The 26,587-nt window shown below is 38.2% G+C and overlaps 1 protein-coding gene across 6 annotated transcripts in view; it reads right to left on the bottom strand.

The window, feature by feature from the left end:
• atrnl1b (attractin-like 1b) overlaps positions 1-26,587 on the bottom strand; it is a 617,494-nt gene that overhangs the window by 71,464 nt on the left and 519,443 nt on the right. The gene's annotated exons all lie outside the window — the stretch shown is intronic.

Raw genomic sequence — 26,587 nt, 5'->3', positions numbered from 1 at the left:
CCTTCTACGTTCCAAAGTGGAAACTCCCAGCTCTGCTAATCTTGCTGCATGAGACTTGTTTTCCAATCCAGGCAACATCCTGGTAAATCTCCTCTGCACCCTCTTGTGAATACTGATGCAAAGTATTCATTTAGGACCTCCCCACATGTTTTAGAATTTCTCAGATGTACAGAGAAACAAGACCGTTATCCCTGTTACACAGCAATCCTATTTAATTGGCGCGTGAACAAATCGTGTTTAAAGCCAGCTTGGGTTGCCGGCATCCCAGTGCAAAAGGAGGTAGGACCTGCAGCATTACAGCATCGGCTTCCCGGGAAGGAGGGTAAGCTTTTTACACAGGAGCTAATGCGGAATGCATTGGCTCTGATACTACCTACATTTGTTGCGTTCACACATTTGTGAAGCAGTTAAAAGGTGGTTAAATCCCGTTTTTTAAGGGCAGTGCAAAAGGGCCAAGCGATAATCAGAGGTGAGACTTTTCAAGTTTAAATAAAGTGCCACGTTTATCCATTCAGATCATAGGAGATATTCTTTCCCAATGAATTAGAAGCATAAACTAATGCAAAATGACTACCAAATGGAATTCATTACAGTGGGTGACAATCATTTATTTTGACTCAAGTTGTTACTTTACTGCAACTATTTTTCAGCTATTATTTAGAATTCAACTAATAGTAACGCATTGAATCATTTTAATATCCAAGTTATTAGTATCTACCATCTATTTTCACTGCTGATTGATTTTATGTTTGAACCAATGCTTTTTAAAGAGGACAATTTTTGCCAAGGATGAACTCGACATAACTTACTAAAAAATTACCCAGCAAAACATTCAGTTTCATTAAATTGCAGCAAGACAGTAACAATTAAATGAAATATGGACGCAACGCCTGGTTTTAGTTGATACCATAAATACTCGTGTAAAAGTCGATACTGTGTAAAAATCGACCCTCTATTTTTAGCCCCAAACCCTGGTATTTTCCATATATGTGTGTAAACGTTGACCCCCTTACTTTTGGTCCCAGCTGCTTACCCATTGGAGCTCACGATGCCTCAATCGCAGACTCTCACCTCAGCCCCAGCTGCCCACTATTTGGAGCTATCGATGCTCGACCATGGACTCTCACCTCAGTCCTGGCCACCCACCCATTGGAGCTCCCAACACCTTAAAAGACACAGGTACCTACCACGGTCAAAAATAGTATCTATGTAATAGTCAACCCCATAAAAGTAACATTTTTTTTAAAATGGACTACAAATCTTGACTTGTGGTATTCCAAACACAGCAAAGTTGCACCTATTTCAACTGTCCCTGCAGATCCTCTCATATTTGAGAAAGTTTAAAATTATGGAGTCACAAATAGCCCTAGAATATTGCTGGGGGTGTTCCTGACGCAGAGACCTTGCCCCAACTATTTACAACAACTTTTGTCAATGACCCTCTCATTCAAAGGTGCTGATGACGGCACAAGTTTAATTCCATTTACAATGGCTCTCTACTTAAAAGAGGCATTTGATTCATACAAAAACCTAGATAATATCAAAGCATGGGTCAATGTGACACATGACAGTTTCACCACATCAATGAGGAACATAAACTGTCCCCAACAAAAGCAAGTGTCACCACTTAAGCTTTGCATTCAACAACATTACCAATGCAAATCTTCCATTACTTTCTTCCTGAAGGAAAGTGTTCCTCGAATTGGAAAGGCTGGATTCAGTGCCTGTCTCCAAAAGGCCGAATCACCAGTCAGGATCATGAAGGTATAACAGAACTTGTCTGGATGAGTAGCTCCCAAAACAGTCAGGCAACTCAGTATCAAGTAGGTTAAAGCAGCCCATTCTAAACATCGACTCTCCAACTCTGAAGTACCGAGGCTGCAGTATTTATCATCCACAAAATGTATCGCAGTCACTTTGGCTGCTTTGGTAAATCTGCAATGATAGCTACCAAGAAGCTTGTTGACCACCATTGGCAGTCTTCCCTCCAAATCACAATGTATTTTCTTCATATCATTGGATTTAAATTCTGTAATTCTTCATTTATTGACATTGTGGGGTATTGACACTAAAATGGCTGTAGCGGCTCAAGGAGGCAGGTCACCATCAACACCCTCAGAGCAATTTAGGATGGATGCTCAATGCTGTCTCGCCTTAAAGTCCTCATCCCACAAAGTATCGAAGATCCATAATAACAGAAGAAACCAGCTCTGAGGTAGAGTGGCTGCATGGCTGTGTGCCAGGCCTTCAACACTTTATCCGGTTTAATGCATTCCTGACTGCAGAACCCACATTCCACTGAATGCTTTTGTTTTACCGACAAAGTTGAAAAAGAATGGAAAATGGGTTAAACCACAAAGTAATTGTGCAGCCGCATCACATTTTAAAGTAATCAAAAAGTTGAAGAAGCGAAGATGCTGCAAATCTGATCTAATGGTAGAGATGCTCAGGAGGACTGCAAAGAATTTCCGCCATTTTCTGTTTACACGTCAAGCTCTAAAGTAGCCGTTTCTTACATGCAGAATGTGTTAATTATAACAAGGTGACTTGTATCAAATGCATAAATTGAATCTAAGGCTGTATAATAATTGGACACCTAAAAACTACTTATACTGAAGCAGATTTGGGAAGAAAGTTCCATTTGTATGGCTCTGTCCATAAAGACTTATCAGTAGCTAAAGACTTGGCTTCAGTGTCGCATCATTCATCATGTCACCATCTCAACTCAACACTGACTGAAGGTGAGACAAAGTTCATAGTTTTGAGCTCTAAGAGAAAAATGGCCATCTCAAAAGTAATAAAGACACTTGGGCTTATAAATCAGGATAATATTGGTCACCTAACTAGGTTTCAGGATGTGACTCAACAGAAGACCTTGAAATTTATTGCTTTTATAAATCTGAGAAACCTTTGCTCTTCCTCCCTTAGGATCTATTTACCCCCAAAATGATGGAGCCCATTTTTAATTATTGAGTATTTTTAAATGAATTCCAGAATGATGAAGGTATGCTCATAAAACAAACTGCAGGTGTAAGTTGTATGTACATACATCCAGATATAATTTCATGATAAGAAATAATCATGTGAAAGATATATCTCTGAAATACTGCACCTCTGAACAATATCAACTGGTGCCAGGAATTTAGTTTGGTTTATATTAGGACACTGCTAACACTGTGCACCTGCAGGCAAGTTCTTTTAATAGTCTTCTATAAAAGTAGACCTGGCAGACATTGTATTCCTTAATTAGAGGAATATCTGTTGCAGCACATATTCATGGGGGAAAACTTCTTGTTGTGATTAGAATCAGAATGCTGCAACGAGCAGGGGAGATGACAATCCAACATGATGCTTAAAAATGATGAGTAAAATTATACTGCCTGCTGCTCAAGTTTCTGCCTGTTAAGTGGAAACCACATTTAAGTGCTTCCAGCAACTATGCATCTTTCTGACAGATTCAGAATTAGAATCAAGTCCCATATATCAGGAGCTCAACAGCGAGGCATGTGAAATTGCTTCAGATCAGATGGGATGTAGGACTGAATGTTCTTCAGAAAGCACTCTTTGGGATTGAGCTGGCTGATTAACCCAGTGCTGTGTATCCTGTTCAAGAAGGTAAGGGAATTGTCACAAAACTCCCAACTGGTCACTGGATCAGGAGTGGTTTCGGAAGAAAACAGTGACTTGACTGGATTGGGGAATATGCTGGATTTTGCCATGGGAGAAGTTATTTTCAAAACATTTCACTGATCAAATGATAAACGTCAGCAAGAATCCCAAAATCAGAGCTGAGCAAAAACTTCTGAAGTTTTATTTCAAAGTCTGAATACCAAATATCTCTGTTAAATGTTTAATCTATCAATGTGAATCTGGTTCCTTTCAAAGTGATAGGTTAGATGTTTCAGCAACTGTCTATCTTTACTTAAGGAAGTGTCTTACAATTTGTTACTTCAAGTGCCATACTTGACCTTTCTCCCTGAGCTCATGCTAATGACTTAATTACTGGTTTCGTCTCTGAAGACACAAAGTTTAAATGTGTTCAAGATGACTAGGATAATTTATCAAGCCACAATGCATTGACCTTAATAGTCACTTTTGCTTTCTACAGGATACATTGATAAAAATGAATGGCATGTAAAAATGTAATAATAATGATATTGAGAAACCATTTGTTACTAATAATTACTTTAACTTATTTCGTAGTTACTGCATGGAGTCAGATGAGAATTGCCTCATGCCAATCAACTATATTGTCAAGTAAAGAATTACTAAAATCAAAATGCATAATATAACACTATAGTATAATCTAGAATTGAGAGCTGATTTATTGGATTAAAACTGAAGCTCAAACTAACATCTTGCAATTTTTTTATGTAAAAAAAATGTTAATTATAAGATACATAATGATTAGTAACTTTGTCTTATCATTCTCCTGTAGGCTGAATATATCATGTGCTGGATTCTCAAAAGTAATAAAGTGTAACAAAATATATTTCATTTCAAGAACATTAGAAATAACTCCTTGTCCTAATTTGGACATAAAGAAAAAATAAACTCGTTATCATTTTATCTTATCATTGATAATTGGAATCTCAATTTGTCTTTGCTTCATATTCCTTGAGAAGCTTACCCAAAAATCAGTCTATTTCAAACTTGAGATGACAATTAGCTCAGCAAACTCACTGGACTGAGTCATGCCATTAAATGCCAGTTTTTGTAGTGACCTGCCATCCTTTAGGAACTTCAGTGCATATACAGCTGAACGAAAAGTTCCCCACCTTGCTGAAAGATTCTAACTGCCGAATCCATCAATCTGCTCTGCAGCTGGGACTTCATGTGGAGACCAACAAATTTTCTGAGGCGCAGGCAAGTTTGTTTTAATTACTTGTATTTGGATTAGCTCTTTAAATTAATTGAGGACTTTTCTAAAATTATTAATTTAAAATATAAAATATAGTAAAACACCTGTTATCCGGCATTGAAGCAACTGGCAGCATCAAGCAACAGGCAAAAAAAATCAACGAAAATAAATCGGCAAAAGCTACAGAAGTTTAAAATTGGCGTGCCGTGCCTTTAGTTCGCCAATCAGACAACACGCAAACTCAAGCAACCAAAAGATTCACTTAAACATCTACTGATCCCCATAGAGCTCAAAACCAGTGGTTTTACTGTATGTTTCTACTACTATAATTTCATTTTGAACATTTCTTGAAGGCTTCTGAATGACTGCATTCCTAAAACTTAACTGAGGCAAGACCTTGCTATCTGTCAACAGTTTAATCAACGGGTTTCATAGATATTCACACACATGACCTGATCATGCCTTATAAAGCCTGGCACTAGGTAGGATCTCACCAATTGGTTGCTCTTGACTAGAAACTCAACCTTGTGGAGATAGGCAAAGTAAATACGAGGTCATCTTGTCCGGTGGGTGGTGGAGGGAGGGGAGAAGCCTGTTCACCAAATCCAGAGCAACTTTAAGGGTGTGGGAATGGGATAATTCTACCAGTTTTAAAAATAGGATTCAGATTTTAAATCTAACTACATTAACTCTCATTTTGGATCAAGACTTCTATTCTCAAATTCAGCACCTGGCTCTGAACATCAAGAAGACAAAGGTGCTTCTGGCGGATTTTTAGAAGGGGGAGGCTGAGGACCACAAACCTGTCCATATTGGTGGGTCATAGGTGGAGGAGTGCGTACCTTCAAGTTCCAGGGAACTAGCCCATCAAGTTAATAATACCTCTATGCTCTTAGAAGTCTGAGGAGATTTGATATGTCGTTGAATATTCTATTAAAGTTCTACTAAAATTTGCTCTGGTTATTTTTTAACATAAAGGTACAGGTCGAGTACCACTAATCCGAAATCCTCCAAACCTCTAAACTTTTTTTGTCCATGGTCCCATAAGGTAATACATAAGATGTAATAGAGTTCAGAAATACTGATTGGAGTGCATTATTGAGTGAGGATTTTTCAATATATGTCTACTTCAGTTAATTTGTGCATATGTAAATATTTGTATTGTAATGTGAATCCATGTATCTTTAAGTCTGAGTCGCCATGCATTTCAGATAAGGGGTACTCGACTCTGTACAGGAGTATTAGAGCCAGCACCACCAGGCTGAGGAACAGCTTCTTCCCACGGCAGAGAGGATGCTGAATGATCAAAGCTATAACCATCTGAGACTCATATATATCAAACAATATTTTTAAAACATTTTATACATGAAATACTTGTCCTGTATATGTATTGTTTGTCTGTACATGTGTTATGTCTGGTTGTATGTCTGTGTGTTTTGGACCGAGGACCAGAGAACATCTTTCGTCAGGTTGTACTTGTGCAATCAGACGACAATAAACTTGACTTGATTGCATTGTGAAAGCCGAAGAAAGGGCAAGAAATTTAATTGCAAGATCCAAAAAAATAACATTGTCAGGTTTCCATGTGAAATGTTGCACTAAAACTAATGAAATGCAAATTCTTGCAGTTCTCAGAATGAAGCATAGCTAGAGTAACCCTTACAACTAGCTCTTCCAGTGACAGGAGAGTGTTGCCACTGAATGAAGGAAAAAAAATAGATGCTATACAGCTCGACAAATTGGGGAGGAGACTAATCCCAAAGTCAGAAAGACCCAGACAGACTGGAAGAACAAGAACTGCAGGAGATATTTTCTTGCATGAAGGCCACAGTGATCTATGCAGGCAAATGCTTGAACAAGTTCCTCCTACACTTGTAGGCTGCAGAGAGAGTAGGTATGAGGTTTACCTTCTGTAATATAATGAGCAGCAAAATGTGAGATTATGGTTGTCTCCAGCAGCAAAATAGAAGCGACAATGCAAAGACGGTCACCTTGACCTCGTGCGCAAATTGGTCCAGGCTGCTTTTGGATGGTTTGAGTGTTAGCTCTTCAAATAGCACAGCGACAAGAAGAACAAGAATGGTGAAAATGGGACATTCTGTGGGTTTTTAAAAAAAATCTTTTTTTGGATGAGAGGTTGAAAATTGGATTTCTGTTGGGGGCTTCATGCCGAAAACAAGTGTGGGGAGAACAGAAATTGTTCTGAGAAATTAGGATATGAATTTTTTGGTAAGTGCTAAAGTACAACATTTCTGTTTTGAATGCCTAATTTTCTTGGAGATATTCAATTTTCCCATTCATTCCCCCCACCCCTCCTGTCTTTGCAACTTAATAATACTGTAGCTTCATTTTTCTTTATCCAGGATCTTCGATAATAAAATTAAACTCAGCTTCTCTCTCCACTGGTGCTACCTGTCCTGTCCTGCTCACAGCATTTTGTTTCAGTTGCACACTTCCAGTATTTGTTGCACAGTTTTTCTTTGGGTGAATGTGACTAATTAACTCAATTCCTAATTTCTTTCCTGTTTACATTTTTAAGTATGATCTGTATTCATAAATTTAAGTCAGCACTTCCAAACATTTTAAGTCATGACATATACAGTAGAATCTGAATGACAGCTACATTTGTCGAAGAAGAAAGTTTAAAATAGAGCTGCCCCAGGCATTTAATTTAGAGGCAATGATAATTGGCAAAATGCAAAAGATATTGGACATCTCAGAGCTGCTTCAACAATATCCGTTCTGAAAGTCGACAGACATTAAAACATTGCTGAAGAACTCAATATTTCAAGTTCAAGGTCAAAGATATAACTAAAAATTATTGTGTCATTAATTCTCAAATGTTTTCTTGAGCATCACAAGGACATGTATTGACAATTACCTGATGCCCCTGGGTTATTGCTGAATACAATCTCACCACAAGTTATTGTGATGCAATCATAAAAAGCGTTGGGGGATAGTAATTTCTCACATTCTTTCTTTTCCATTAACCTACAATAAAACTCTGTAATTCTTTTGGTTAGAATCGCTAAATAGTTTTGATTTACTGAACAATGGATAAGGGTTCAATCACTGTGCCGTAATAATCTTGTAATTTTAATGAATTAAGCTGGTTTACGTTAGATTGGCCAAAGGAAATCTGAACTGTTTGGCTTCCATTACTTGATATTATAGTAAAGAGAGCATCAAAAATTACATCTTTATTTCCTTAGCTGTTGAAAGGAAAGACCATAAGGCCAATATGCACACCATCCCTTGAATAGAAACATGACAGAACAATACAGCACAGGACAGGCATTCAGCCCACAATGTTGTGCAGAACAATGTAAACCTACTCCGCATCAATCTCGCCTTTCCCTCCCTCACAGTTCATAACCTTCCATTTTTCTTACATTCCTATGACTAACTTTAAATGTCCCTGTTGTATCAGCCTCTACCACCAGCCATGGCAATGCCTTTCAGGAACCTACCACTCTCTGTTTAAAAAAGAAAACTAATCTACTGTCTCCCCTAAACTTGCCACCAATCACCTTGAACAGATCCCCTTTGGTATTGGCCATTGCTGTCCTGGGTAAAAGGTGCTGGCTGTCCACACTTTCTATGTCTCCCATAATCTGATACACCTTCATAAAGGCTCACTTTATCCTCCATCGCTCCAGAGAGGCAAAAGAAAAATTGATCAGAAAAAAATCCGAAAGAAAAGTCTAAGCGGTTTTCTCAATGTGATTCCTGAGGACCTACAAAGTAATGATTTGAAATCACCTCTTAAGATGAATAGGGTGCTCACATTTCTCTGGACAATGCTATTTATCCGTAGGCATGTCAACAGCTTTGAAAGATTCCACAAGACACAAACTCACACATTCCCATCATGGTTAAAATGCCTAAAATGTGTATAGTCAGAGACAGAAATAAACAGATGAATCAATTGAGAATTGATACTGGTGATATCCCTGCTGGGTCCTGCTCATAGCACAGCTTGTTGTTGACTTCAATGTATGCCAGTATAACCTCCAATTCTGCTGTTGAGGGATTTTGAGTAGGAATCCCAATTCCACAAAATGTAGCAACTGGTGATTTAAAAAAAAACTCATCCATTCAATTTGATGGCATGGCACCACTTAATGTAAACACTGCAAATGGTTACAATTACTGACTTGATGCAAGTATTGTTTTTCTTTCATAGTCTATTGGAATGGAATTTGAAAGCTGGGCAGGGTGGGGAACAGCCGCTAATGATGCACCAGGACATGTCCCTGACGCTGCAGGTGAGTGTTCAAGCCTCCAGAAACTTGTCAACAGTTTTGTTAGGTTTTCATAGGGAGATTTCTGCAAGTATTGGCTACCACAAAGAACAGCCCTGGCAATACAGCTCAGGATTAAATAAGGAATGGGTTAACAGTGGTTAATGGGTTCTGTGATTGCCATTCCCACTCCTTCAGCCACTTCCTTCAGTTCTGATTCCCCTTGATTCCATTCCTTTTGGCTTCAGTTCTACCGAGTCTCGTGCTGTTGCCTTGATCTTGAGGGCAGTCACATACATCATCTTTAAAATTAATTTTTTTGATTCATGTATGGGCCAAGTGTACTAATGAGAATATGAGCAAAGTAGTCCTGACATAATATGAATTGTGCATTCCTGAACACATTATTGGTGAAGAAGTGTGTGGACTGACAGTCTTAATAGCAATACTTCATTTTCTTGATGATTGATAGGAGGCTAATAGTGCAACCAGATTGGATTTTGCTGCTCTCTGTGAAAAAAAACATAATTGGGCAATTTTGCACTTTCTAGCTACAAATACACACACTCATGCACCAACGAACCCACATACTCATACACCCACCCCTTCTGCCTCCTTTAGCCACCAGAGCACAGAGAAATTTAGATATGAAAAATCTGCTTACTGTTCCGTGAACACAAGAAATAAAAGCAGGAGTACCGTACTTTACAAACCAGGTGCCCCCCCCCCCTCCCATGCGTTATATGTGTGTGTGTGCTATATGAGAATAATTTTATAAGTTAAAAGAATGCCCTCAATTAATACCGGGCACGGTAAAGTTGAACGGGCAATTTATAGCGAACGAGAGAATATTAATGAGTATGGGAATATAATAGGCAGCATTTAAAGAACGCGCACAATTAATACTGGGCATGGTAAAGTCGAACTGGCAATTTATAGCGAATGTGAGAATATTAATGAGTATAGGAATATAATAGGTGGCATTTAAAGAACGTGCACAATTAATAGCGGGCATGGTAAAGTCAAACTGGCAATTTATAGCGAACGTGAGAATATTAATGAGTATAGGAATACAATAGGTGGCATTTAAAGAATGTGCACAATTAACAGTGGATGTGGTAAAGTTGAACTGGCAAATTATAGTGAGCATGGGAATAGTAGCGGGTTTGGGAATATAATACCATCACTGAGAAGACATGTACAAGTAATAGCAGACCATAAGAATGTAATAGTGGTAATGATAGAATGGGCACAGTTCTAGTGGCCATGGAACATTTTTATCTTGGGAATATCTCTTTGTACTAAATGTCCTGGTATTCCTATAAACAGGACATTCTGGCTGGGGCACTGCACCTTATCAATGTTAATTGCCCAGACATGTCCCTGAGGGAAGAGAATAACAAGTGCCTCTGATTTGAGACAACATTAGAATTAAAATCCTGCTTAACTCTGAAGCCTGTCTTCAATCTATTTAATTGATTCCTCTCCAAAGCTTGTTAATATGTTGCAGCAGGATATCATCTATATATTGGGCGATTGACACCTCTGGGGAAAGTTGATTGGGTGTTAATTTTGGGAGATTAACTGTGGCAGATACTGGTATGTGCTATGTCTTGCGTCCAATTTAAATGCACATTGCATTTGCCAGTCAGAATTTAGAATACTATACCCAGACGTTATATGCGCGTGCGTGTTATACGAAAATATTTTTTACACAATTTATGATATACTGCACATTATATGTATGTACACATTATATTAGTGAAAATATGGCAGGCCATCTGGCCCATCAAGCCTGCACTGCCATTCAATGAGATCATTGCTGATCTGATGATAGGCTTATCTCCCCCGACCTGCCTTTTCTCCATATTCCTTAATTCCCCTACTCTATAATAATCTATCTGACCTTGTCTTAAAAATATTTACTGAGGTAGGCTGCACTACTTCAATGGACAGTGAATTCCACAGATTCAACATCCCCTGAGAAAAGCAGTTCTTCATCTCTGCCCTAAATCTACCTCCCTGAATCTTGTGGCTATGTCCCCTAGTTCTGGTCTCCCCCACCAATAGAAACAACTTACCTACCTCTATCATATCTATGCCTTTCATAATTTTATGTTTCTATAAGATCCCCTCTCATTCTTCTAAATTCCAGCGAGTACAGTCCAAACGATCTCTACTTGTTAGCTAAATCTCTCGTCTGTGGAATCAACCAGGTAAACAGTGGGTTCCTGATTAAAAATAAATGTTAAAACAGCTCATCTCATTGAAGTAAATTTATTTTTAATGTTGAGGGTGAGGCTGGTCTTAGAATCAAACCACCCCCCCCCCCCACACTGGAGAGATACACAATAGATCATTCCTAAATGTTGAAGATTTTTGCTGTCCAACCCTTGAACGGCAAGAAAGACTAGTAATAATTTCTGCCCTTACTTGTGACATAATCATCTTAGAGAAAACTGTATTTTGAAATCAAAGTTTTATTAATTATTTTATCATTATTAAAACTGAGAGGACCTGGTAATTATGGGTAATATGAACCATGCCCTCAGGAAAAAAATCGACTGTTAAAAGACCATTATATCTGAAAAAAATGACAATTATATCTGTTACCAGCATTGCTCTATAAACTAATAAACATACTCATAGCTGTACCACCATTAAATGTTGCCTTGAAATATTTTCATGCATAAACCAACCCAAAAATAGACAATTATTTAACAGCTTGCAGGAAAAGAGCTTCATAGAGCATAGTTGTGATTCTCAAAAAAAAGGATTATAATAAAACCTTTAAAAGTCAATGCAGGATTACAAGGTTAATGCAGTTGGAACTACTGGAGTATAAACATTAGCATATAATAATTATAGAAAAAAAGAAAGACATGTGCATTTCTGGCTGTGGCATTTTGCTGCAAATAGATTGCTTTTGAAATATGGTCCCTGTTGTGACACTGGAAATAACTCTTCCTCTGCAATGTTAGTTAAGTTATTGCTTAGAGCAGCCACTCTCAACCTTTTTTCAACTATGGTCCCCTTAGGATTCCGTTGAAAGTTTATGGTCCTCCTTCCCTGTGAAGCTGTCAAGTTTTGTTTTTTTTTTCCCCGTATTTCTCTCCTACTGAATACATAAAAAACATTTTAAAATATTTATGTTACATGAAGTGAAAAGAAAACAAGACTTTTTCTTAAATGTGCTGTGACCCCTGTTGAAAATGGCTGGCTTTGAGTAACTTACCTAATTTGTACAATGTTGATGTGTTTTTTTAATATAAAAATCCTTAATTTTCCTTCTAAAATTACATCAACAACATTCTCCCCACAAATATTTTACTGAAGGGTGAAATATGCAAATTACAGCACATTACTTATAGTATTCCATTTTTTTCAGATAAGAAGTATACATGAGTGATGCAGCAATGAATCCCATACTTGACAATGCACCCAGCCTTGGCTGACAATAAAGGAGAAACCAACAATTCAAATTTGGCTGTGGTGGTCGTGGGTAGGAGGGGAATTTGAGATTACTTATAAAATTTTATGGGAAAATTTCCAATTACAAATGGTCAACCCGACTTCCACTTACGTAGTATTATTGAAAGAAGAGAGAAATTCCCTGTGCACTACCTCAGAGACTACCAGTTTAAATAGCCAAACGCACAAAATTTCTGCAATTACATGGCTTCAAAATGAATATTTAATTATACTCTGAAATTTAGACACAAAAGGAAATAGAGGTATTTCTATAGTTTAATTTTTGAACTATTTTTAAAATGTATCCTTATTGATGCATATTGTTTCTTTAAAATATAATTTTATGGGATCAATATAATTCATATTGAGAGTACATTCATAAATGTATATCTTAAACATTTTGTGACAAACATGCCTAAGTATTGATTAGATGACTTCAGAGCATAATATTCACCCTGACAAACTACTAAATGTAACTTCTTCCTTCCACATCCCAACAATCTACCGAATGATAGGTTAATTGCCTTCTGGAAATTACTTCTGGTGTACATGGGTAATGGAAGAATCTGAGGGGGTAGCTGAGGTGCTTCTGAGAGAGAATAGGTTACATGGAAATAAGTGAGGGAATAGGCCTGATGAGATTGCTCTGAGAACCTGCAAATTAATGTATTCACTGAGATACCTGATTTCTCTGGAAATTCAGTGTTACAGTCAACTTAAAATAAATAATTGTGGCTGAACACATGCAATTTTGGAATGTTATTTTCTAGGTCTAAGGAATTAAAAATGTCCATAACAATATCAGCTAAACACACACACTGCTAAAGAAACTTAGTAGGTCAAGCAGAAACCCTTTAACATTCTGAGTTTGTTTTGTTTTAAACCAATCCAACTTTGTTATTGTGCTTCGGTGTTGTGGCTTTCACTCTGTTAGTAATTTTAAAGACTCTCTTTCATAATTGCTATATCTTTTTAGTTGTGTTAATATCTGCCAATGTGTACTCTGTTGCTTTGTAAAGTTTAATTTTGGTTCAACGCCAATCTTTCTTTTAACTTGTCCCTCATAAGGCCTTTTCAGCACCCCTTCCATTGCTTTCTCTTACAGTTTATATGAACTTAACTAGGTTACAGCACATGTCTGGTTGCTATCTGGTGCAAGTCCTATTATTGCAATTAAATTTGCATTCTGGCTCGACCAGCTGAGACTTGAACTCACTTCTATGAGCTCCACTGAGCCATTCACAAATGTCATGAAGACAAATTAGAAATGCATAATTAAATTTACATTTTCTGAAGGTGCCTCTCAAATATCTATAGTGTATTTTCAGATGAATTAAATGACAAGGGAAAGAGATCTTCAAATGAATAACAAGGTAACTACCACTTCATGTCAATTTTCATTAAGGAAAGCAGGAAAGTTCTGGAAGAATGTCTGATTTTAATTTGATTGTCACTGATTATCAATTGATGTTTTATTAATAAAACTTTTTTGCATTAGAAACTTCATAGCACGATATTAACTAATTATTAGTTCATTCAAAATACTTCAGTCCTTCCGATTCAAGGATAATTTGTTTCCATTCCGCTGTTGAGGCCACTGATGAGGAAAGTGTGGAACCACAGATTCCAACAGATGGAACAGGAGCTTCCTGACAGAATGGGGTTAGTGTTTCTCGTCCTTTTTTCGGTCAAAGGCTCACCTGGCTTCCAGCCTAACATGCCATGGCCCACTAGTGGCAATGGCTGAGCAAAATTTTCAAGTCAAATGTAGCTCTGAAAGAAACACATTTTTATCTAATTTAAAGTATTTCATTTAACATTTTTAAAGAACAAACATGGAAACATATTGTGGTCCACTGGTTGAGAATCACTTGTAGTTTGTGAAGTGTGGTCATCCTTCTGCTTCTGAGGTTTAGTCCAGATGTTCTCAAAGCCATCCTGAACTCTTCTCCACTTGGAACATTCACAGGCCAGGGATCCCCCAGAATAAGCAAGGATGTTGTATTTTGCCAAGGAGGCTACGTGCACATCCTTGAATCCTTTCCTCTGACCACCTGGTAATCTCTTCCTGTGACAGACCTTGGAATAGATTGTTGGTTCCATGATTCTGGAACCTGGTAAATGACAAAGCCTATGTCTAATTAGGATCTCAATGCAAGGGATGTTAGAAAGAGGGAAGACACTGGTATTAGTTTGTTTACACTTTCAGTAAATTTGGAGGATTTTGTTGAGACAAGTTGGTGGAATAAAGAAGGAGTTCACAGAGGGGAGGGAAGTTGTGTGATCTTCAAAGCTCCATTCACTACTTTCTGTATATTCTAATCTTGATCAGAGCAGCTCCAACATCATACTTTGCTCATCCAGCAAGTATGCTCTCATTGGTGCACCTGCAGAAGTTGCTGAGGGACAGGGGAGCCAAGCCAAACAGAAGAAAGAAAGCAGAGGAAAATCATTCCCAAATTTCAGGTTCAAGACATCAGTGGGCCTTTCTGTAACTGGATCCTTGACTTCCAGTCTAACAGTCCATAATTGGTACAATGTCTCCCCCACAATAACACTCAACACCAGGTGGTAGAAAATAAATCTTCTTTTCTCTCCACAGATCCCGCCTGCCCCGCTAATTGCTTCCAGAATTTTTTGTTTCTTATTGGATTTTGCAAGAAATTGATGCAGTCAAGATTGGCCCAATGGATCCTTTGCTACTGAGAGAGTTCATGGCTCTTGGATTAAGTAATTGTAAAATGTTGTTCTGGTATACCTGTGCCTTCCCAGAGGTTTGTGTGAGGTCCCAAAAATTTACAGTTGATATTCATAGCTTGTTGGAAGGGACCATATTTTTGCCAAATTTGCTGGTGATTAACAAGTAATGAGGAACTCACAAAGAGAATGTGTAGTCCACCTTAATGACTATTGACCAATAGGACTTGCATCAACAATGATGAAGTGTTTTGAAAGGCTAGTGTTGATGCACATCAGCTCCTGTCTGAGCGGCGACATGGATAAGGGGTCCAGTCCTCCTATCGTAGCGACAGGTCTACAGCAGATGCCATCTCACTGGGTCTACACAAAGCCCTGGAACAACTGGACTGCAAAGGTGTATTCATCAGGATGCTCTTTATCAACCACATTTCCGCATTTAACACCATCATCCCCTCAAAACTGATCAGCAAACTCCAAGACATGGGACGCAACACCCCACTGTGTAATTGGATCATGGATTTCCTCACCTCCAGACAACAAATTAGTGAGGACTGGTGAGAGCATCCCCTCCACAATCTCCATCGGTACTAGAACCCCACAGGTTTTCTTAGCCCCCCTGCTCTACACTACAACTGTGTGACTCAGTACAATAATAACACCATCTACTAATTTTCTGAAGATACCACGGTAGTGGATTGTATTAAAAAAAAGGGCAATGAGTCAGCATACAAGAGGGAGATTGAAAACAACCAAATGGTGCACCACCAACAACCTTGCACTCGTTGCTGTAACAGCACTGACAATGACCAAAACCAAGGAGCTGATTGTTGACTTCAGGAAGGAAAAATCAGAAGTATACAATCCAGTGGTCACTGGGGAATCAGAGGCGGAGAGGGTGAGCAAATTTAAGTTCTTGGGTGTCACTATCTCTGAGGATTTTTTCTGGTCCCAACATACTAATGGTATTGTGAAGAAAGTACATCAGTTCCTCTACTTCCTCAGAAGTTCGTGAGGGTTTGTTATGATACCAGAAACCCTGGCAGATTTCTACAGATGTGTGATGGAAAATGTACTTGTTGGCTGCATCTCAGTCTGGTATGGGGACACCAACACACCTGAGTCTAAATCCCTCCAAAAAGTAGTGAACACAGCCCAGGATATAATAGGCAAAACCCTCCCCACTATTGAAAACATTGGAGAGCAGCAGCAACCATCAAGGATCTGCACATGCTCTGTTCTTGCTGCTGCCATCAGGAAAGAAGGATTCGTGCCACAGGGCTCGTACCACCAGGTTCAGGAACAGCTGCTACCCCTTCACTATCAGACTCCTCAACAACAAACTCAATCATGGAATAATTTTAGGATTCTTACTAAACCAGCAGCAATAGGAATTTACCAAGACAATGGTATTTTCTAAAGTAATATTTTTTATTATATATTACACAACACTTCTTACTTAACTCTCAGCTTAATTCTGAAGAGATGATCTTAAAGTTCAGTCAGTTTGGTTTTGAAACTCTTCTTCCACAATGATTTCACAAACTGACGAAGTAACCATTACAATAGTTATCATTCAGAAACAAGAATGTACTTGCTTTCTTTTGCCCAGAATTGGGTCAGTCATAAGTGGCTATTCAAAATACCACTGCAGCACTGCTCTCTCTCTCTTGACCAAGAGAAGCATAAAGTGGTCATCCCTTCTGAAGCCACTGTCAGTCTGTGCTACTCGCAGAATATTACGGCATTTCAATCCCATGTGACTTACAAGATGATCAAGCACCTTTTTATGGTTTCAAAATTTCAATAATATGTTCTCTGAAATGTCCTTAATCATGTGACATGACATCATTACAGTCTTTGAAGTTTAAATTCCAAATATTTCTGAGCTATTGTGATTCTAAGTTGTCTGCACAGCTCAACCAGCAAATGGCTTCCTTGCATACTCGACTGTTTCTCCAGCAAACATTCTTTGTTCCAACAATTGAATGGAAAATCCTCCAGCTCTATGACTGTTAACACAGCTTCCACCAAACAATGGCTTAACAGACATTTTGACTTCCAAAATGGTTTGAGTGTAATTGTGCATCTGTAAGTGTGCCCTGTCCACCCAAAAACTAACTTTACTAAGAAATACATATAATAACTAAAGATTAATAATAACAAAATTCTGTCACAACTTACTTGATTTTTAAAATTCTCTCTGCATTGCACAGTTTGTTTACATTTGTTATCTGTTTACAGTTCTTTATTTGTTTACATGTTTACATCATGTACATTTTTTTTGCACTGCTAATAAGTGGTGATGTCATGTATGTACTCTGACAGTAAATCTGAAATCTGAGGTACAGATAGGTTAAATTAAGGGGTAAACAAAATAGGCAGATACAGCAGGAAGGAAGAATAAAGAAGTACATTACTATTTAAATGAAAAAGACAATAAAATATTGTTGTTCAAAGACATCTGGCGGTCCTAGTACACAAGCCTTAACCTGCAGGCACAGCAAGTAATTCAAATAACCAATGGAATGTTAGCCTTTATTGCAAGATCTAGGGATTGAAAAACATGTAGGTTTACAGGTAGGTGGATCTTACATGGAGTATTAAATCAGTTTTGCTCTCCAAATTTACGGAAAGTTGATTCACAGAATGAAGAGAGGTGAAGAAAACTGGGCCCATGCTCATAGTGGAATGAGAGGTGATCCTATTGAAACAGTCTCCAAGGGATGTATCCGGAGTGTGCTTATCCAGAACTACTGACATACTTTTAGAATATTGGATTTAAGATGGACCTGAGGAGGAATTTCTTCTCCCATTGGTCCATGAATCCTTGGAATGATCAATTCTGGAAAGCTTTGAAGGTGGAGTTATTGAATATATTCAAGGCAGCTACTGTAAACAATTACAAGTGAGTTGAATGGGGTAAAGAGCATGGAAGTCCTATTGAATCAGCCTTATTGAATGACAGAGCAGGCTTAAGGTACAAATTGACATTTCTCTGCTCTTGTTTCTTATATTCAGAATGGAAAGCCTTGAGCACCCATGTGTTTGATTGTGAAGTAGCAATAGCACATTCAGTAAAAACCCTTGTTATCCAAAATTCAAGCAACTGGCAAAAAAGAAGGAAAAGAAAGGTAAAAAATACTAAAGTTTAAAATTGATGCCCCCCTCCCTCACAGCACTCAGTTCGCCAATCGTGCAACACACAATCTCCAACTGGAAGATTCACTTAACTGGCATCTACTAATTCCTATAGGGGCTGAATACCTTTTTTTTTACTGTATATACATATATACATCGTGAAGAATAATTTTCCTAGTTTTTTTGGAGAGGGAAAAGTTAGTGGAAAGGCATATAACAACATCAGCTTTCGAAATGGATGAAGATGATGATTTTTTTAGTTAGTTTTCTTTACAGTCGAGTCCTAATTTGCCAGGCTTATGACTTTAAGCCACAACTCCAATCTTAATGATTTATGTGCCAGATTTTAGTTATTTCTGCATATGTTCTTCATGGCATAGTGCTCAGATGAATCTTCACTCACATGAGAAATGCAGAAAGGGTCAAAACTAAGGCTACATTTGAAAGAATCATCAAAAAACACAGCCACTAAATCACTAACTAGGCATCAAGGCTTCAAGAAACTGCCTCTGAATATAATCAGTAAAAAGGAACTTATACATAGATAATTAAGTATCTGTCAAATTTATGACTGTTGCATTTGAAAGGAACAGAAATAAAAGCAATTTGTGTTCAGAACCCTTTATAACAAAAGAAGGTCAGCCAATTAATTTCAATCAGTTTGAGCAATGAATTGATCTCATTTTTAAAATGACAAAGGTCCTTGCAAGGTACTTACTGATACCTGGCCTCTGGGCACTTTGTTTGCCAAGGAATGTTTTTGAATTTTTCTAACGGCCAAATTCTCTGCTAAATTTAACTTTTGATCTCTGATGCTCACAAGGTAAAGTCATCACTTAAATCCATTTGCCATTTTCTGTAATATATTTTGAACAGCCATGTGCTCTGTTTTTCCAATTTAGTTGTCTAAATGAGAAAATATATACTTGCTAAACTGAAAAGATACAGAAGTTATAGCTAATTATATTAGAGAGTGCTTTAGCTTTGGCTACTGTCAGCACAATTCCACCAGGTAATGTTGATGTTCCAGTTCACCACAAGCAGCTGAACATGTTTGAAGAAGCAGCTCTTTGATGGATATATAGGAACTGGAGATCTGTTAGCACAGTCACTCAGCCATACCAATTCTCAAATTCTGCAGCATCTTGTGTCTTAAATTCTATCCAATGAATGAACATAATTTGTTTCTCCGAAACAAATTCTGATCCTGAAGAATTTTGCTGCTTCCTTTTTAACTTTACCACACACTAGCCTACTTCGAGCTTGCAATCTAGTTGCTTCGCAGAGTTAATATTTGACTGTTTCATCAGCCCCTTTTTCACTGGCACCTTGTCCTAGAAATTAACAGCCATATACCAATTAAGGGTCCAGTCTGAAAGCTCCTTGATCAACATGCAGGCATCAAATCATGCCAGGAATGGACTGCCTAGGTAGGTTGATGCCTGTGTGCTGATTAGCCCAGTGTGAAAGGGTCATGGACTATTCTGGGACAAAGTAGTGATGCGTTGATGATGTTTTTGCCTGACTGCACGAATGTGAAGAAAACAAAAGGTTAAAAAGAAAGTATAAATTTCTGAAGGACCCTGGGAAAGACACAGCAAGAGAGAGTGAGTAGGCGATGGCAGACGTGCCCTCCCAGAATTCCATGCGGCAGAGAAACCCCTCTATGAATGCTCCATGCATACAGCCCTTTCTCTGCCGCACAGAATTCTGGGAGGGCAAGTCTGCCATCGCTCTTTCCCATGGCCTTTAAAAATTGTGTGCTGTTGTCGCTACCACTTTCTCATGGTCCTTTATAAATTTATAAAGTTATATAGGTTTGCACAACAACAAGGGCTGAAAGGTTCATACTGTGCTGTACATAATGCTTAACTATGCTATAATTAGGCATGATTAATTTTGTTTAAATAAAAGATCATAATGCATTGATCAGTATTTAGGACAGGTCCACCATTGCTCGATGCTTCACTCAGACATCATCGGTGGAGGATAGAATCCCCTATCCCTGGGGATGCCTTGTAAAGTGTGTGAAAGTATGCAGGGAACCTGTTAATGGTGGTTCAGTGTGAATGGCAAAAAATGGCTTCTTTAACCGGTTCACTGAACAGCCAATTTATTGGCTAGCTAGTATGAAAAGGGCTAGAGATGTTACTTCTTGTGAGTCCATTCAGATACAGACACATTCGCTTGGTACCCAGATCAAACTTTTTTCACTTGACTAATGCCACCAAAAACACTTTAATTTATGCAACTATTTTTCTAATGTTTGCTGACTGTGTCCCACTGTCTGCATAATAGTTTAATATATTGTTAAGCAAATTGTAATTACATTTCAATATAATTAATTGTGTGGGGCACTTCAAAGTGCAAAGGCTTTCTATAAATACAAATTTATCATCTAGGACCCATCTATTTGACATTCTTCCTTGATGCACCTTTAAATGTACCAGTGAAGTCCAGTAACTGTGCAGCAGGAAGGTTGGAAGAATTCTATTTTCAATTAACTCTCCACGAAATATAAACAAAATTTGGACATCAAATTCTTTATAATAACAATTAGCTTACCACTTAGTGATTCGGCAGTTCTATTTTCAACTTTGATTTACTTAATTTGGCTTGATAAAGGATCATTAAATACTTTTCTCTTAATTACCTTTTTGGGTTGAGTGATTTCGAAGTTTTTAAAACTTAAAATTATTTAATTACATAACACTTGGAAAGCATTATGGCTTCATACCATGCAACAAAATTTCAGGCGGATAGAAATTTAATAAATGATCAAGCTACAATTGAAATCCACAAATGCAGTCTGCTCGGGGATTGGGTTGGTCTGGAGTTTTGAATTTTCCAGATTCTCAGGCAATACATTTAGCAAGGAATAAAAAAGGTAAATTTTGCTCATTTATTCATTAGCAAAAACAGCATGCTTCACTTATCAAAATGAAGAGTTTTAAAGAAAAATAAAGTGGTCGCCTATTTCCACTATGTCACTGTGGCACTTACGCACGCACACACGCACATTCAAAAGTCTGCTAAATTTATAAAGTTTGAGAGTTTTCAAAAAGTCCAGATTCTCAGGTGGCCTTGTTTTCTGGCATCGAGATTTTTGGACTTCTACTATTGTATTCTTATGTCCTTAATTTCCTAAATGTAGTCTGTTTCGAGTATCCTTTGTGATGACGTGATACAATTAGTTATCTTAGTTGCTTGACAGCTGACATATTAATTAGAAATCCCTGCATCAATAATCTGGGAGGGGGAATACATAAAAATGGTTCATAAAACGCATTATAACAGCAAAAATGTTGAGAAATACTCATTAAAACGATGACATTTTGGCTTGCTTTTTGAACTGGCTGATAAAACCGATCCAGTTTGCTACAGTTGAGTAGCTGTTACCTAGCAGAATAGTTAAAAGCTATTCATGCTGAATTGGAGCTGTACTGGAACATGATTGAACAGCTTTCCATCCCTGAGTAGTCAATGCATCAATTAGATTACTAAAGTAGTGCTCATTATGCATGCAAATATGGAAACGAGCTTGCAAAACAGCAAGTCATAAAGAAACAATATCAATAAATGACCAGATGACATCACTCATTAAGCTAAGACAGAAACATTGGTCAACACCACTGAGCAAACAGGATCTTATGATAAAGCTGTGAATCTCAGTCAGCTCTGCATCAAGTCTAGGCTGCAATGAATTCAGATTAGATTATGTCTGTGTTGAGGCCACGATCAGCCCCCAAACCAAGAGATGGCAGATACCTGACTGCAGGAGGTACTCATTGAACAGTAGCAGTTGGGGGAGAAAGAAACTGCTGATGCTTTGGGTCAAAATCTAAAAAATCAACTATTCTTTAGCCCTGCCAAAGCTGCTGCTCGACCCACTGGGTTCCCCTAGCTGATTGTTTTTTGCTAAAGCAAGAAAGCTACAAAAATAATCAGTGTTAATTTGAGTCTTGTTAAATTCAGTTTGTGTCTTCACTTCTGAAGTGAGTGGCTGGTTGAAGGAGGATTACAGAATTTACTTCATCCTGCCCAATGAGGCCTCATTCCTGGGTCAGTGGGATATCCTGCTTTGCTCAACTTACACGATCATCTTTCTCACCCCAACAAAGGGATAGGTGCTAATCTCTCAGATTTGTAGTTGCACATCCATATCAGAATTTATTGTCATGAACAAGTCATGAAATTTGGTGTTTTTGTGGCAGCAACGTTGTGTAAATATTCATCTTATAACATTACTATAAATTTAAAAAATTAAAACAGTGCACAAAAAAATAAGGCCGTGTCTTTGGTTCATTGATTGTTCAGGAATCTGATGGCAGTGGGGAAGAAGCTGCCTGGTGCCACTGAGTGCTCGTCTTTCGGCTCCTGTACCTTTTTCCCGATGGTAGCAGAGTGGAGGGCATGGCCTGGGTGGTGGGGGTCTTTGAGGATGGAGGGTGCTTTTTTTAGACACCACCTCATGTGCATGTCCTCGATGGAGTGAAGTCTGGTACCTGTGCCTATTTGCCCTCCTTGACAGGGACTGCTAACACTTTCTGCCTTTGGCCCGAGAAGCTGGCAGGGCCTGAGAAAGGTCACAGCACCATGATTTTCAGGTACCTCACTGAAGGTCAATTAGCCCATGAGAAAACTGCAGAAAAGGACTGTCATAACGTTAGAGTGGGCTCTGAGCATCCATCACTTACCGTTTAGAATAGTCCCATTTCAATCCAAGTTTATTAATTTTCCCCACTTTCTCATCAACTCCATAGGTTTAACCATTCACTGACAAGCTGGGAGCAATTTACAGTGTCCAAACCTATCTTTGGGATGAGAGAGGAAACTGGAAAACTGGAGAAAGCCATATACAGGCACACTCCACACAACAGCTCCTGAGATCAGGATTGAACTCGATTAGCTCTGCCATTCTGTCCTTGACAATGGCATTGTATTTTGCCTCAACCATGCTTCTCCATCATTGCTACTTCAATCTTACGTATGGGTGCCTAGGTCTGTATCTCTTTTGCCAGAAATTTTTCCCTGTTTTTGCTAAAACTAAAACTAAAACTTAATATTCCACATTCAGCACCCCACCCTCCACTACGTGTAGCAAGGTCACTTAATTTTTTTCATGCTGGCATACAAATGGTCATCTGTCTAATTTTCCAATCAGTTAAAACACCATCAGTACAACACAAAAGTCTGCAGACACTGTGGTTGAAGTAAAAACATAATACTGGAGAATCACAACAGGTCAAACAATGTACTTTATATAGCAAAGATAAAGATAGAAAACCAATTTTCGGGCATGAGTCCTTTAAGGTGTGTGCTTTTTTAAAAACGTCAACAGTTGACTGCTGTGATATGCATGGGAAAATAAAGACAAAATGAAATTAGGAAAATCCCTGAAATGATCAAATGCTTTACAAAAAAAGGAAAATATTCCAAAGCATTTTGCAGGGGGGACGTTGATGGAGTCACTGTTTCAGGCTATGGAAACGTTGTTAGAATTTTGTGAACAAGAAGAACCAGAAAGACTAATTAATTAGATGTACAAGTGTTTTCTTGATTACATGACATAGAGATTAACTGTTTTCAGGACTTTGGGAGAACTTCTTTGCACTTTTTTGAATTGTGACAGCAAATTAACCTGGCAGTGCAGACTGGACCTTTCTTTTGACATCGTACCTGAAAGATAGAACAATCACTGACAACTTTTTTCAACCAACGATGGCCTCTTTTCATCTCATGGGAAAATTGCAGGCTTGCATTTGACAATTCAAAACAAAAAGTTCTCGAAAGGATTGCACCCTATGTCAACAACGCAAAGTATAATGGGAAGCTGTCCTTTTGAATAGAAATGTAATCACCCCATTACTCTAAAATATCTTAACATCATTCCATGTCAGCTCTTGACATTTTTTTTTGTCTAATTGCTGGTCACAACACAATTTTTAAAAATTACTTTGACATTGTCTCATAGCAGGAAGACATAGAAATGGAACTAAACCGTATTTTTTTTAGGATTCTATTGCTTCTGAAAGAAATGACAGTGGTTAAATTATTTTCCTGCTTCTTCAGGAAAATTAATCAATCTACTGTAATATATTTCAATGTATGTTTGTGTCTAATCCTCGATAAGATAAACAGAAAGCTCAAGGGAGAGGAGAATTAATCAAAGTATGCAAGAAATGGTGAGCAAGCCCACAGAATTAACATTATTTAAATTAAGAAAATGCAGTCTTGTCCAAGGTCCTTAAAATTTAGCTTCGCTTGCAGATACATTATCATTCTTTCCATGCATGTTGGTTGGGTAAATTCCCAGAACCAGGCTACAGTTAATCTTACAGCAGTATTTTTTAAAATTGAGGCACTTCATTATTGCATTTGAATGCCTTGAATTTAAAAGTTCAGCCTTTGTCAGAATGGGCATTTGCTGGGCAACTGGCTAATAAGCAGTGCAAGAAATTTTCAACTGGTCTATTCTAACTCCTTGCCATATTTTTAAACTGACCAGCTGGCTTTGCATTAAATTGCTAACATGGAAGAAAACCTTTAAATTTCTGGCAAAATAACACAGACTTATTTAAAATGGAAATATGCAGGTAGCAAGCTTTTTTGGCTCCATTTTCTGTCCCAGATGGAAAGAAGAGATCTATAGTTATAGGCAAGCATCAAATCATTCAAGTCACATTGGAACTCCTCATAAAGATCAGAATAAATCTATCCAGCAGTGGGGAGCCAGATGAGCCAGCATTGTGAGGGAGGAGGAAGGGTGTGGGAGAATTGCAATGGGTTTACAAGGAAGAGAGTTTAAAGGGAAGCACAAGGGTTGGGGATCGCAAGTGGTACTATTGGATGGGGGCAATGGTGGATGGGGTACAAATTGAGAAATGGGTGGGGGAGGTAATCAAGTAATCACTGGTGTTGGTGTAACTGACTATGCATTTGCAGAGGAACAGAGGATTGATATCATTAAGCCAATCATGTTTCATAAAGATTAAACTGGTTGGGACTTTATTCCTTAGAACATAGAGGAATGAAGGGAGATTGATAGAGGTTTACAAAATTATAAGGGGAATAGAGAGTTAATGCATGTAGATACATTACTTAGATTGGGAGAGATAAATATGAGAGGACATGGCTTTAGGGTGAAAGGGGAAAGGTTTAAGGGGAACATGAGGGGGAACTTCACTCAGAGTTTGGAATGAGCTGCCATCTGACATGGTAAATGCAGGCTCACTCTTTAAGTTTTAAGAATAAACTGGATAGATATATGGATGGGAGAGGTCTGGAGGATGCAGGTAGCAACTGTTTCTAAATCTTGTAGCAAGAGTCCTGTGGCACCTATACATTTTTTTTTCCTGATGGTAGAAGCGAGAACAGAGCATGCCCTAGGTGATATAGGGGTTTTGCCTATGATGTACTGGGCAGTGTCCACTACCTTTTGCAGGGCTTTCCGCTCAGAGGTATTTGTGCCTCCCCAACAGGCAGTGATACAGCCAGTTGGCACACTTTCCACTACAGATATGTAGAAATTTGCCAAGGTTTGAAATGTCATAATGAACCTCTGCAAATTCCTGAGGAGCTAGAGGTTTTCTTCACAATGACATTGGTATATTAGGTCCAGGAAAAATCCTCTAAAAATCGTGACTCCCAGGACTTTAAATTTGTTCACCATGCTTGCTTCTGATCCTTGATCAATCATCTCTGGTTTTCCCTTCCTAAATTCCACAAATCAGCTCCTTGGTTTTGGTGACACTGTTGTTGTTGGTGCACCATTCAGCCAAGTTTTCAATCTCCCTCCTGTATTTTGATGCCTCGCCTCTTTTTATACAATTCATTGCTGTGGTATCGTCAGCAAATTTGTAGATGGTGTCATACCAAGCCACGCTGTCATCGGTGTAAAGTGAGTAAAGCAGGGGGCTAAGTAGTACAGCCCTGTGGTGCTTCGGTGCTGATGGAGATTGTTGAATAGATATTCTTGCCAATCTGCTAACCATGCTGCCCCAAATTTTCCTCAATTTCTAGTGCAACTGGAATTTTGTATGTACTATGACTGATTCATCACTTGAATGACCATTCTCTCTTGGAGTGGACTTTTTCAACAACAGTGAAGCTATTTGAAATTTATTTCAATTTTTAATTAAAGTAAATGTCAGGGTGATCCAATGGGGGGAAA

This window comes from Narcine bancroftii, chromosome 10 (assembly GCF_036971445.1).
Source record: "Narcine bancroftii isolate sNarBan1 chromosome 10, sNarBan1.hap1, whole genome shotgun sequence".
NCBI classification, from domain to species: Eukaryota; Metazoa; Chordata; class Chondrichthyes; order Torpediniformes; family Narcinidae; genus Narcine; species Narcine bancroftii.
Note: the sequence above shows the minus strand (reverse complement) of the source record. Positions and strands in the feature narration are given on the sequence as shown.